The 14,330-nt window shown below is 40.7% G+C and overlaps 1 protein-coding gene across 2 annotated transcripts in view; it reads left to right on the forward strand.

Moving 5' to 3' along the window:
* The window catches only part of STOX1 (storkhead box 1), a 46,458-nt gene that overhangs the window by 751 nt on the left and 31,377 nt on the right, over window positions 1-14,330 (forward strand). The gene's annotated exons all lie outside the window — the stretch shown is intronic.

The following is a 14,330-nucleotide window of genomic DNA, read 5'->3' on the forward strand; positions in this document are numbered from 1 at the left end:
GCAGCTTCGTTCCCCAGGATAGTCCTGGGCGCTGCCCTGGGCCATCTCCAGGGTGTCTCCGTTTCTCAACTCTTTTAACCACTGGAGTGTACAGGTTCCTGGTCGAAGGAACTTCCTACTTGGGAAAGTGATGCTCTAGACAGAGAGGCTTTGGGCCCGGGGAGCTAGAGCTGCCCTCGGAAAACAGGGGCCTCTGTCTCGGCTCCGTGGGGGCTCTTAGGAAGTGTACATAAGGGAATGGCCAGAATCTACCGATTGTGAACTGGTTGCTGCTTTTTTTTTTTTTTAAATTACAGACTTGGAGCAGACAGCAGGCTGTGGTTTTCATGCCCTGCTGTACTCGATGATATGGTGGTCTTGGATCAGGGTCTAGCAGAAGATTTGAGGTCATTAACTGCTAGGGAAAACGAAACGACAAATGGCCCTCTGGACACATCCCATCCCATTAGCTAAATAGAGAGAATTTCTCCTTTTCAGTCTTTTCAGAGAGCCCGTTTGTTAGGAGGGAGACAGCAGCTTTTCACAAGTGTAAAATAGCTTCTCATTTGAGGACTTAAAACGTTGCACCACTGAGTGGTCTCTGACATCCATCAACGGTGGGCATCAGCGCCCTGTAATAGCCTGGTTCTGTCTGTCTGCATTTATGTTGGGTCATGAGGACCGTGCGATGGTGTGCTGTTGACAAGTCACCAGTTGTTCTGGTCCTAAAATTTGACTCTTAACGAGGAACCCCTCTCTGTCTCGGTGCATAAATCATCCTCCTCCCCCATCTGAGGAGAAGGAGCAGCAAATAAACATTATTAGTCCCCAGGGGTAAGGGAGCAGGGTAGCGTGAGGCACTTGATGTTGTGTATCATCTGTTCAGAGATGATGACTCCACATCCCAGGCCAGTGAGGTTAAACCTTGGCTTCTCATCTCCATGCATTCAATTCTGGGTGGTACCTCTACCCCTTCCCCTTTTTCTTCCCTTAAAAATGAAAAAGAGCTCATTTGCAAAGCCACATACACACATTTCATCTCCTTTTGCTTGCAGGAGTGAGTGAAGAAAATAGGTTTCTGGCTTTGATAGCAGTGAGCCAAGTAGCTAAGCCAAAATTCTCCAAGGGGAAGGGGTCTTTCAGACAGGCTGGATGAAAAACTCTTTTCAGTTTTGTGTCCTCAGTTTTCTGGTTTGAACTAGCGGTTCTCCCACCCTCTCTCAAAGGGTGAGCATAGAGTACATTGCAGAGAGGGAGTGGATGGAGTTGGGGTCCAGACCTGAGGGTGAAATAGAGCAGGCCTGTGCTAAGCCAGAGGCAGCCGTTGATACCGCTGCTACCTGGGGTCCAGCCAGCAGGGGTGAATACTGATTCTTGCATTGGTCCTATTTGCTACCATCTGCAAGATGCAGTGGACAAAGTGAACATGTCACCAGGTGCTCTGATTCTCCACCCACTAGGTAGTGCTGCCTCACTGCGCAATTCAGGATGTGATGGACACTGTATTCTATAGAGTGTTCAATACAGTGTCGTCTTTACACTGAATCATCTCCCCTGATGTGGGTCTCTTGGCAGGAATGCTTTTGAGGTTTTTAACAGAGTCCTGATGAGAGTTTGGACATTTAGCTGGAATTGCTACAAAACCACCTGTTAGGACATTGTGAGGAGCAAAACAGGGAAAGATCTTTGATGCTGGTCAGTGGATGCACATGGAGACGGAGGTTTGTTTTGAATAGAGTTGCTAATTACTAGTCTAGCTTGGGGGGTTCTTGGGTCAGATCTAAGGAGAGGAGGCATCAAGGCAGCTCTTGAGCCATCTCAGAGTCCCAGAGCGTGATGCAGGCAGGAGGAGCGATCTTCCTCCAAAGAAACTGGAAGTTTCATGAAGTCCACTTGCTTTCCTGAGTCTGGCAGCACTGGTTTCCAGAAGTGAAAATAAGCTTCCAGGAAGGCAAAGGGAGAGCAGCGGTGCACTATTGCAGATTCTCACCCCATTCTCGCTGTTACTTTGTACAAAAGAGCAAAATGTTAGAAAAAGACATAAAGGATCAATTTGGACTCTTTGCTGTAGTTTTTTGTTTGTTTGTTTTTTTTAAGGCTCATTTACTCCTGCATAAGAGCGTTTGGGTATAGGGAGTGTTTCTGGCCAGCTCGAACAAAATGTAGGGAGGGATGGCCATCCAGTTTATGGGCTTCTGGACGTGGGGCTCATGGGGGCCTGGTAAAATATGAGGAGGGAGTACTTTGGCCAGGCAGACAGGAATGACCTGAGCTCCAGAGGCAGACCTGAACTTAAGGCCTGCAGGAGTTTTTTTTTTCTACATGGTTTGTGCCTTTTCTTTCCCCTCTTCACTTTGTCTACCTCACCATTTCTTCTGGTGAGAAAAATAGTTCCCAAACTGAGAGCATTTCCCTGAAAAGGGGACAAAGGGTCTTTAGCACAGTTACCAGGAGCTAACTTTTTTTGTGCTCCAATCCTCAAGTGTTTTTTTTTTTTTTTCTTTAACTAGCAAATGAGATTAACAAATGAAAGGAGGCTAGAGGGAGTTCTCTGCTTCCCAGGCTGAGCCACTGCAGGTGGTAGGGGTAGGGGACACCTGTATTTGTTTGGGTGAATCAGTTCTTATTCTGGGACCACACCCACTGGGGAGGTGAAAGGTTAATGATGGCTTCCTGGGGTAAGGGAGGGAAGGCCACTTGGCCAAACAAGTTTGTTCCCTGAAATTTATAGCTGAGATATCCCCAACTTTTTCACCCCCAGCATGGACTTTCATCTTTCTTTTCATTAAATAAAAATGCCTGTGGCTTTTTCAAATACTTGCTTCATTAATTTATTCATATTCCAGGTACTATTCTATTTTCTGTGTTGTAATGCATCTTTCATTCAGAGTTCCATGTACTCAAGGAGAAAACGGAATCAGCCTGTTTAGTTCATATTCAGTTCACAAAGGGATAACTGAGTGGGAGGCTATGCTCTGGAAGCTGGCTGGTTCACACACAGCCTTCTCCATCTCGTGGTGACATGGGTGGGTGCTGTGAGAGCTGCCTCTGATTTAGATGGGCAAGAGTTCCCTGGTGTGTGCTTTGGTGGGCACTGAAGATCAGGCAGGTCAGGCTGGTGAAGGGGAGGTGATGGGAGGGTCTTCCCGCTTCTCATGTTGCTCTTGCCTGCTCAGGGCAAAATTGCAAGTGCTCTATGGAAGAGGGCACTGTACTTTTCAGTATCTCTTCTGGGATCTGGTTTGGGAGAGAAGGAACAGCTCAAGGGTACCTGGTACCTGATGGTACAGCAGTTGGGCAAACATCTGAAATGTTCTAACTTACCTGCTTTTGGGAATGGCATAGGGGTGTGTGTAGAGATGGTGAGGAGAGGGAGTGGTCCAACTCCTATTCTGCCTTGTTCTTAAAGTCCTAGCATGAATTTGCAGTGGGGCATCTTGTAGGGTTTAGTAGCTAATGGAATTTTTTAAAAAATTTTATTTTTGGGGGGGGAAAGGGAGAGGTAATTAGGGATTTATTTATTTATTCATTTCAGTGGAGGTACTGAGGATTAAATCCAGGACCTTGTGTATGCTAAGCATGCACTCCACCATGTGAGCTATAACCTCCCCTGTTAGGTTGTCAGTTACTTAAAGAAAAAAAAAAATCCAGCTGGGATTTTGATTGGGACTGTATTGAAACAATAGATCGATGTGAAGTTATATGAGAAACTCATCCTGGATTTCCCAAAACTGCTCTGATTTTAGAAATGATAGTTTGAGTCTTGGGAACCTCCTCAATTCCAGGCAAACTGGGATGGTTGGTCTCCCTTATTTGGGGAGAATTGACATCTTGACAGTCCATGGAATGATATATCTCTCTGTTTACTTGAGTGTTCTTAATTTCTCTTGGCAGTGGTTTGCATTTTTTAGCGTACAGGTCTTAAATAGCTTTTATTAATTTATGCTTCTAAGAATTTTCTGGTTTTGGATGCTATTATAAATAGTATTATTTTTAAACAAACTTTTTATTTTTGATTAATTTTAGATTTACAGGAAGATTGCAAAGATAGTACAAAGGGCTATATTCATCACCCAGTTTCCGATAATGTTTTTTACCTTTAAAAAAAAATGTGATTCACATAATATAAAATTAATCATTTAAAAGTGTACTATTCAGTAGGTTTTAGTGTATTCATTGTTGTGCAATCATCACCATTATCTAATTCTAGAACATTTTCATCACCCCAAAAAGAAACCCTATACCCATTAGCAATTTCTCATCATTCCCCTCCCCAAGCCCCTGCCAACCACTAATTACCTTCTGTCTTTATGTATTTGCCTATTCTGGACACTTCATACAAATACAATCACATGATATGTGCTCTTTTGTGTCTGGTATCTCACTTAGCATAATGTTTTCAAGGCTCATTCATGTTGTATCATATGTATGGCATCATTTTTCTGGCTGAATAATATTCCATTTTATAGTTATACCACATTTTGCTTATCTATTCATCAGTGGATGGTTATTGGGCTGTTTCCACTTTTTGGCCACTATCATTCATGCTGCTATGAACATTCCTGTGCACGTCTGTGTGTGGACATATATTTTTACTCTTGTGTAGATGCCGTTTGGTTATTTTCGAATAATTTGTTTCCCTGATGAGATTTCCAATTTGTTTGTTCATTACAAGCATATTTTCTCTTTTTTTTCTTTTTTAACCATTCAGCACAGTTACACCAGCTTCTTTAAAATCCTTGTAATTCTAACATCTCAGTCATCTCAGGGCAGTCTCACTGGTTGCCTTTTCTTTTGAATGGGTCACAGTTTCCTATTTCTGTATTGTCTAGTACTGTGGATTGTATCTCTGACATTATAAGTGATATGTTGTAGAGACTCTAGATTGTTATGTTCCTCTGTAGAGTTTGATTTTTTTGTATATTTATTTAATCAGGCAGTTAATTTGGCTCAGCTCAAATCTCTGGACTCTATCTCCTCTGCAGTAAATGGCAGCTAAAATCTCTTAGGTAGGCTACTTGTGCCCTCTGCATGTATAGGTTTAGCCATAGAGTCAGGCTGAGTTTACATGCAGAATTTGGGGTTCCAGCTCCATAGCTCATTCTTTTCAGCATCACTTTCTTGCTGTTGTAGCTGCTCCAAAGTGGCCTTAGATTCTTTAAGCCAGTAAGACTGGCTTTGGGTTTTCTTTTCTTTTTTTTTTAATTGAAGTATAGTCAGTTACAATGTGTCAATTTCTGGTGTATAGTACAATGTCCCAATCATGCATTTACATACATATATTCATTTTCATATTCTTTTTCAGTAAAGGTTATTACAAGATATTGAATATAGTTTCCTGTGCTGTTGACTTTGGGTTTTCTACCAAAGTTTTAGCCTCTCAGCCTGACTCCTACTGGGGCCTGGCCTTCGTTGAAGAGCTATAAAAAATTATCCATTGTCGTTTCCTTCCAAAAGGACCTTCCGTCCAGTTTATTTGATTTGGTTGCTTTTAAATACCTTTAGGTAAAGGTTTTTATATTTTGTCCAAATGTATGGCTGTTATTGCAAGAGGGTTGGTCTAATAGGATCTAGTCCACCATTATCAGAAGCAAACCCTCACTAATGAATTTTTTTACCCTGTATTAAATTTTGTTCTTTAATTTATTTAAATTATAGAACAGTGGCTTTCAGAGTATTTTATTTTTACATTTTTTTATTGAGTTACAGTCGTTTTACAATGTTGTGTTAAATTCCAGTGCAGAGCACAATTTTTCAGTTATACATGTACATATATATTTTCATTGTCACTTTTTTTTTTTTGCTGTGAGCTACCACAAGATCTTGTATATATTTCCCTGTGCTATATAGTATGATCTTGTTTATCTGTCCTATATTTTGAAATCCCAGTCTGTCCCTTCCCACTCCCTGCCCCCTTGGCAACCACAAGTTTGTATTCTATGTCTATGAGTCTGTTTCTGCTTTGTATTTATGTTTTTTTGTTTTTTGGGGTTTTTTTTGGATACCACATATGAGAGATCTCATATGGTATTTTTCTTTCTCTTTCTGGCTTACTTCACTTAGAATGACATTCTCCAGGAACATCCATGTTGCTGCAGATGGTGTTATGTTGTTGGTTTTTAGCTGAATAGTATTCCATTGTATAAATATATCACATTTTCTTTATCCAGTCATCTGTTGATGGACATTTAGGCTGTTTCCATGTCTTGGCTATTGTATAGTGCTGCTATGAACATTGGGGTGCAGGTGTCATCCTGAAGTAGGGTTCCTTCTGGATATATGCCCAGGAGCAGGATTCCTGGGTCATATGGTAAGTCTGTTCCTAGTCTTTTGAGGAATCTCCATACTGTTTTCCACAGTGGCTGCACCAAACTCCATTCCCACCAGCAGTGTAAGAGGGTTCCCTTTTCTCCACAGCCTCTCGATTTGTCATTTGTGGACTTTTGTCATTTGTGGACTTTTGAATGATGGCCATTCTGACTGGTGTGAGGTGATACCTCATTGTAGTTTTGATATGCATTTCTCTGATAATTAGTGATATTGAGCATTTTTTCATGTGCCTATTGATCATTTGTATTTCTTCCTTGGATAATTACTTGTTTAGGCCTTTTGCCCAATTTTGGATTGGGTTGTTTGTTTTTTTCTTACTAAGTCGTATGAGCTGCTTATATATTCTGGAGATCCAGCCTTTGTCGGTTTCATTTGCAAAAACCATTCCGTAGGTTGTCGTTTTGTTTTACTTATGGTTTCCTTTGCTGTGCAGAAGCTTGTAAGTTTAATTAGGTCCCATTTGTTTATTCTTGCTTTTATTTCTATCGCTTGGGTAGACTGTCGTAGGAGACCATTTTTGAGATGTATGTCAGATAATGTTTTGCCTATATTTTCTTCTAGGAGGTTTATTGTATCTTGTCTTATGTTTAAGTCTTTGATCCATTTTGAGTTTATTTTTGTGTATGGTGTAAGGGAGTGTTCTAGCTTCATTGATTTACATGCTGCTGTCCAAATGAATGTTTTTAATCCCTGTCTTTTCCTCTTTGAAAATGTCATGACCATAGAGAAACTAATGTTCATGACAACATCATTTAGACAGTCACCAAAAACAAATGCCTCTGTTCCATCTCTCTCTTCTCCCAGGCAGATCTTTCAGTCTTTTCTAGCCTGATTATCCCTTTTCTTCTGTTTGGTTGTAAGCTGGAATAACTCTGCCCGTTTTACAGACAGGAAATGGAATCTAGGCTGTGATGTGGCTGGTGTTGCTTGGGTTTCTTGCCTTCCTCTCTGTTCAACACCAGTCCTAACAGGCTTCCTGTGAAGGCTTTGGTATTTTTCACCAGCCAGTGCCTCAGCACTCATACTCCCCGTGAGGCTATCAGATTCCCACCAGGCCTTTGGTCCACTCCAAGGCCTGGGAAATGGCAGAAACAGCTGCTCTGACCTTGCCCCTGCTCTCGCCTCCCTTCTTCCTACCCAGATCTTTCCAGCTATGTTTTTCTGGCTTTGTTCCACCAGATGTTGCCTTTTACCTTATTCTATGCAGGGGCAGCTGAAGAGTTCAGTCTGAAGGAGACAGAGGGCTCACAACAGGCATATTGTAGGCATATTGTTGTCAAGCTGGATGATCTCTGTGTGGCATCTGGGTAGTTAGTGAGTGTCCTTGGCTTCATGTTTTGGTGGACAAGAGAAGTCATCTCTAGTTGCTGCTCTGTAGCATTGAGGTCCAGTGGGATGAAAAGAGCCATCTACCTGAAAATCAGCTTGGATTCCGTTTCCCTTTCCCTCATGCCCCAGCCATTAGGTCACTTAACTCCTCAGTGTCTCTCAAACCCATCCCTTTCTCTCCATTTCCACTGTGAGGACTTTGTCCAACCAAAATCTACCTGAATTATGGCTCCAGCTCCTCCCTTTTTGTGGTACTGCCTCTCTGGCCCTGAACACTCCAGTCCATTCCCCACCCGACAGGTAGACAGACTCAGCGTCTAAAATGCAGATCTAATTCTCCTCTTCATCTGCTCCGATCTCTTCTGCTGGTCCCTTTATCTTTTCAGGAAAAGTCCAGAGCCCTTAACATGCTTTGCAAGGCTCTCCAATCCAGGTCCAGCTTGAGCCTCCTCTTTCTCCCTACCTTCTGAAGGGTGCCTGTCTTTCTATATCAGTCAGGGTTCAATCAGAGAAACAGAACCAGTATGAGATATATATTAAGAGATTTATTACAAAGAATTGGCTTTGCATGAGTGTAGGGACTGGCAAGGTAAGTCTGAGATCCGTAGGTCTGGCCATCATGAAGGGCAGGCTGGAACTCCCAGGCACAAGCCAAGGCTGCTACGCATAAATGGAATTCCTTCCTTTGAGGAGCCTCAGTTCTACTCTTAAGCCCTTTCAACTGATAGAAAGCTAGAATTTGTACAATAATCTCCCTTACTTAAAGTCAACTGACTATAGACTTTAATCACATCTATAAATAGCTTCACAGCAATGCCCAGGTTAGCATTTGATTGAATAACGGGGGCTGTAGCTCAGCCAGGCTGACATATAAGACTGACCATCACACTTCCCTTCAGCCAGACCTGAGTGCTGTCCTCTGAACAAGCTGGGCTTTCACACAGGCTGTCTGTGCATGCTGTTCTCTCTACTGTGTGTCTGACGTGGGTGCTCTTTGGCTTCCCCCATGTTTGCCATTAGTAGAGTTCCCATCACTGGGTGTACTTACATGTGTGCTGCTCTCCAAGGAAAAGCAAGCTATTGAGACATCCTTGAGTTTTAGATGCTTCCATTCTTAACCTCTGCTGCCGGCTGAGGGATGCATGTCCCAGAAAGTTCGGGACAAATAGCTCCAGACTATTTGTTTGCTTGTTTTAAAACATAGTCGTCGTCTTTCTTTTACTGTACTGTGAACTGAGCCCTTTTAATATCCTTGTGAATCTCTTGTGCATTACTACTGAAGAACACCAGTACAGAATTATTTTCAATTGCAAACAAAACTGACACTTGAAGAGTCAGTGAATGATGCAGTTTAAAGTTTCCAGATCACCAGAACCACTCTGGTTAGTGGAGAAAACTCAGGTTCAAATTCCTGCCCTGACACTTCCTAGCTATGTGACCCTGGGCTGGTTATCTACACCACACCCCCACCAGCTCTGTTGCCTTCTTGGGTACAAATCTGGATATGAAAGCTATTTTGCAGGTTGTTTTGATGATACAGTACCTGAGAGTACTCGGCCTGTGCCTTGTCCAGAGTCAAAGTTAGGAAAACAACAAACATATGGAATCTTTAGCACAGAGGGAGAAGAAAATGTGTCTCTGGATTCTTGTTCTTTCAATAGCCTATCTCTGCTGGGGCCTGTGATGATTATTGCTGGTCTGGCACATATTTATGTTCAAGGTCTCTGTCTGTCCTTTTGTCCTGTGCTTCCTGTTATATGCCAGGCCCTTGAGATATATATTAAGAGATTTATTACAAGGAATTGGTTTTGCAAGAGTGTAGGTGCTGGTCAGGTCCACAGCCCTGTGAGCCTGAGCTCAGTTCCAAAGGGTACTTAGTGCTATAGAAAGAGCCTGGGACTGGGATTCTGATGCCTGAGTTTGGAACTAACCCTGCTGCTAAGTTGCAGGGAGGCTTCAGGTCAGTCATCTCACTCCTCTGGGCCTCTGAGTCTTCAACTGTGAACCGCTCACCGCTCACTTTGGCTTTGTTGACTGAGGCTGAGGCTCCCCAATTCCAGGCTTAGCACAGCCTGTGGCTGGATCAGCCTCCAAGTCATTTGTGTCAGGCAGCTTAGGGAAGAACAGATGAAAGCTCACACTGAAGTTGTTTAAGATATTTTCCACAAGCAGGGAAGTTGCACCTTCCCCTTCTTCCTTACCAGACATCTTGATTCTCTAACAGCATTACCCCTTTGCAAAGCATCTGAAGTCTTGCAGCTGTTGGAACACACCATGCTGGACCTCCCTTGTTCACACAAGCATTTGTTTGGTATGCTTTGAGCCTTTACTGTGTGCCTGGCCCTGTGGTGGTCGATTCAGAGGGACAAAAGGCTAATGCCCTGACCTCAAGGATCTCATAGACTAGGGGTCAGATGGAGGATTAAGTGAAACGTCATAGGGAGCAATAGAAGGGCAGCTGACTGAGGTGTGTGTGTGTGTGTTTCCAGGGAAGACTTCCTGGAGGAAGTGATGCCTAAACTAAGATGGGACCACTGAGGTATTATCTTGATTAGAAGCACATTTTTAGCAGAGGTGGGCGTGTGTCCCTGGGTGTGGCTCAGGTGGGGAGTCACAAGCAGCTGAGCACAGGCAGAGCACAGAGTGGGAGATGGGCAGTGGCATGAGGGGCCTGGAGAGGGCCTGGCCTGTGACAGGCCTTGACTGCCATACGGAGGAATGTTGATTTGAGCCTGAGGCCACTGAAGAGCATCCAGCAGTAGAGTGCACGTATATGTGTGTGATTACTTTCATAATTGTATTTAACAGGATACATGGTAGCTATTTCTCAGCCTTCTGTGTGTATTATCTTCCACAGAGATTATTGCTGGTAGTGGAGGTGCCTTTGAGGTGTTATGTAACCCCTGTGGACCTACTGCAGTTTGTGCCATTGGTGCTTATTAAGTGGTTGCTCTGTCATCTGAGTAAGGCTGTAGAAAATGCCCAAGGGCCATACAGAACACCCAGGATCAAATCCTCTGTCACTAATCAGATGAGTGATCAGCTTCTCATCCAGTCCTCTTGGGGCCTCGGTTGCCTTGTCTGTTGGCAAGTGTTCTGCCTGCCCTTTCTACTTCACAGAGTTGGCATCAGGCTCAAATGCAATACTATCTGTGAAAACACTTTGTAAAGTACAAGCATCAAGATGTCTTTCCATTTATTTATTATGCCTTTTATCTTTCATCAGTCTTTTCAGTACACGTTTTTCACTTCCTTAGTTAAATTTATTTCTAAGGATTTTCTTCTTTGATACTACTGTAAATGGAATTATTTTCTTAATTTCTTTCTCAGTTCCTTGTTAATGTATAGAAATGCAACTGATTTTTGTATGTTGATTTTGTATCCAACTTTACTGAATTTGTTGATTCATTCTAACAGTTTTTTTGTCGAGTTTTTATGGTTTTCTGCATATATGATCATGTCATATGCAAGTACATACTTTTATTTCTTCCTTTCCAGTTTGGGTGCCCTTTATTTCTTTTTCTTGCCTAATTGCTCTGGCTAGGACTTCCAGGACTGTATTGAACAGAAGTGGTGAGAGTGGGCATCCTTGTCTTATTTCTGAACTTAGAGGAAAAGATTTCAGTTTTTTTCCCATTGATTATGATCTTAGCTGTGGATTTTTCATGTATGGCCTTTATTATGTTAATTAAGATTAATTTAAGGTAATGTTCATGGATTGGAGGACTTAATATTTTGTTTAAGGTCCGTGCTACCCAAGGTGATCTACAAAGTAATACATTGCATTTCCTATCAAGATCTCATTGGTAACCCTGAATAGTCAGAACAATTTGAGAAGCTGGAGGTATCATGCTCCCTGATTTCAAACTATATTACAAAATTATAGTAATCAAAATGGTATACCACTGTCACAGAAAACAGAGAAACAGATCAATGGAACAGAATAGAGAACACGGAAATAAACCCATGCACTTATGGTCAATTAATCTATGACAAAGGAGGCAAGAATATACACTGGGGAAAAGACATCCTTTTCAATAAATGATGGTGGGAAAACTGGACAGCTACATGCACAAGAATGAAACTAGGTTACCTTCTCACACCATATAAAAAAAATAAACTCAAAATGGATTAAAGACTTAAATATAAGACCTAAAACTATAAAACTCCTGGAAGAAAAAACATAGGCATTATGCTGTTTGACATCAATCTTAACAATATTTTTTTTTTGGATATGTCTCCTCAGGCAAAGGAAACAAAAGCCAAAATAATAAATGGGACTACATCAAACTACAAAGCTTTTGCACACCAAAGGAAACTATAAATAAACTAACAAAATGAAAAGGCAGCCTACTGAATAGGAGAAGATACTTGTAAGCAATATATCTGATAAGGGGTTTATATCCAAAATATACAAATAACTCATACAACTCAACATCAAAGAAACAAACAACCCAATTAAAAATGGGCAGAGGACCTGAATAGACATTTTTTCAAAAAAGATATATAGATGGCCAACAGACACATGAAAAGATGTTCAGCATCACTAATCATCAGGGAAATGCAAATCAAAACCACAATGAGATATGACCTTACACTTATCAGAATGGCTATCATCAAAAAGACAACAAAAAACAAGTGTTGGTGAGGATGTGTAGAAAAGGGAATCCTTGTGCACCTTGGTGGGAACATAAATTGATACATCCACTATGAAAAACAGTATGGAGGCTCCTCAAAAAAATCAAAATAGAACTACCATACAATCAAGCAATTCCACTTCTGGGTGTTTAACTGAAGAAAACAAAAGCACTAATTCAGAAAATTGCTAATATTCATTGCAGCATTATTTACAATAGCCAAAATATGGAAGCAACCTAAGTGTCCATTGATCAGTGAATGGATAAAGAAGATGTAGTATATATATAATTGAATATTTCTCAGCCATATAAAAGAATGAAATCTTGCCATTTGTGACAATATGGGTGGACCTAGAAGATATTATGCTAAGTGAAATAAGACAGACAGAGAAAGACAAATACTATATGATTTCACTTACATGCAGAATCTAAAAAAGAAAAAAAAAATTAACAAACAAAACAGAAATAGACTCACAGAGTAAACAGATGGCTGCCAGAGGGCAGAGTTTGGGGGATGAGTGAAATAGGTGAGGGAGATTAAGAGGTACAAATTTCTAGTTACAAAATAAATGAGTCACAGGGATGTGATGTACAGCATGGGGAATATAGTCAATAATATTGTAATAACTTTGGTGATTGATGGTGGTGACTATACTTATTGTAGTGATCATTTTGTAATGTATAGAAATATCAAATTTACTATGTTATGCACCTGGAACTAGCATAGTGTTACAGGTCAATTACACTTCAATTAAAAAAAAAATAAAACTAAAACAAAAATCTCAATGTCATTTTTTACAGAAACAGAAATAAATTCTAAAATTTGTGTGGGATCACAAATGACTCCGAATAGCCAAAACAGTCTTAAGCAAGAAAAACAAAATTGGAGGCATCACACTTCCCCATTTTAGTGTTACAAAGCTGCCAAATTAAAATAGTATGGTACTGACATAAAGACAGACATAAATATCAATGCAACAGAACAGAAAGCCCAGAAGAAACCCATACATATAGAGTCAAGTGACTTTTGACAGGTGTTCCAAGAATACACAACAGGGAAAGGATAGTCTCTTCAACAAATGGTGCTGGGAAAACTGGATATCCACATGAAGAAGAATTAAGTTGGGCCCTTTCCTTAATCATACACAGAAATCAACTCAAAATGGATTAAAGCCTTAAACATAAGACCTGAAAGTGTAAAACTCCTAAAAAAAAATGTAGAGGAAAAGCTTCATGACATAGGTCTTGCAATGGTTTCTTAAATACGACTCTAAAAGCATGGGAAACAAAAGCAAAAATAGATAAGTGGGACTAAAATACAAACATCAAATATTAACAGTGGTTGTGTTACCTTTGATGTTGATTATGGCTACGGTGTTTGTGTGTGTGTGTGTGCACACTCACGTGCACTTAGGAATGTTTTAATATTTTTAAAGTATTACTTTTTTTTAGTACCTGTTATTTTAATTTTATTTTAATTTAATGGGTTGCTTAGGTAGCATATTCACATGATACAGAAGGGTACACAGTAAAAAGTCTCTCTTCTGTCCCCTAGCCACTCATTTCCTTTCTCTGGAAATAGCTGCAGTGACCAGTTTCCTAACTCTTCCAGAGATAGTTTATACATCTACAAGAAATATATATAGATAAATCTTTTCCTATTTTTACATAAATGTTAGCATATTATATATCTTCTTTTCTTGGAAATAAAAGATTTCTTAAAAGGTCATTAAAAAAAAGGAAAAGTATAAATATGAAAAAGTTAACAGCGTTGATCTAAGTGTCCTTTCTCCACTGAATAACCTTGGCACTTTGTCACATACCAGTTGACCACAAGTGTGTTGGTCTATTTCTGGACTGTATTCTGTTCTTTTGCTCCATATGCTTATCCTTTCACTAATACTACACTGTCTTGATTACTATAGCTGTATAGTAAATCTTCACATCGGGTATTGTCAGACCTCCAACTTTGTTTCTTTTTGTTTTGGCTATTTTACGTCCTTTGCTTTCCCACGTAAACTTTAGAACCAACTTGTCAATTTCTACCAAAAAGAA

This window comes from Camelus ferus, chromosome 11, assembly GCF_009834535.1.
Source record: "Camelus ferus isolate YT-003-E chromosome 11, BCGSAC_Cfer_1.0, whole genome shotgun sequence".
NCBI lineage: Eukaryota > Metazoa > Chordata > Mammalia > Artiodactyla > Camelidae > Camelus > Camelus ferus.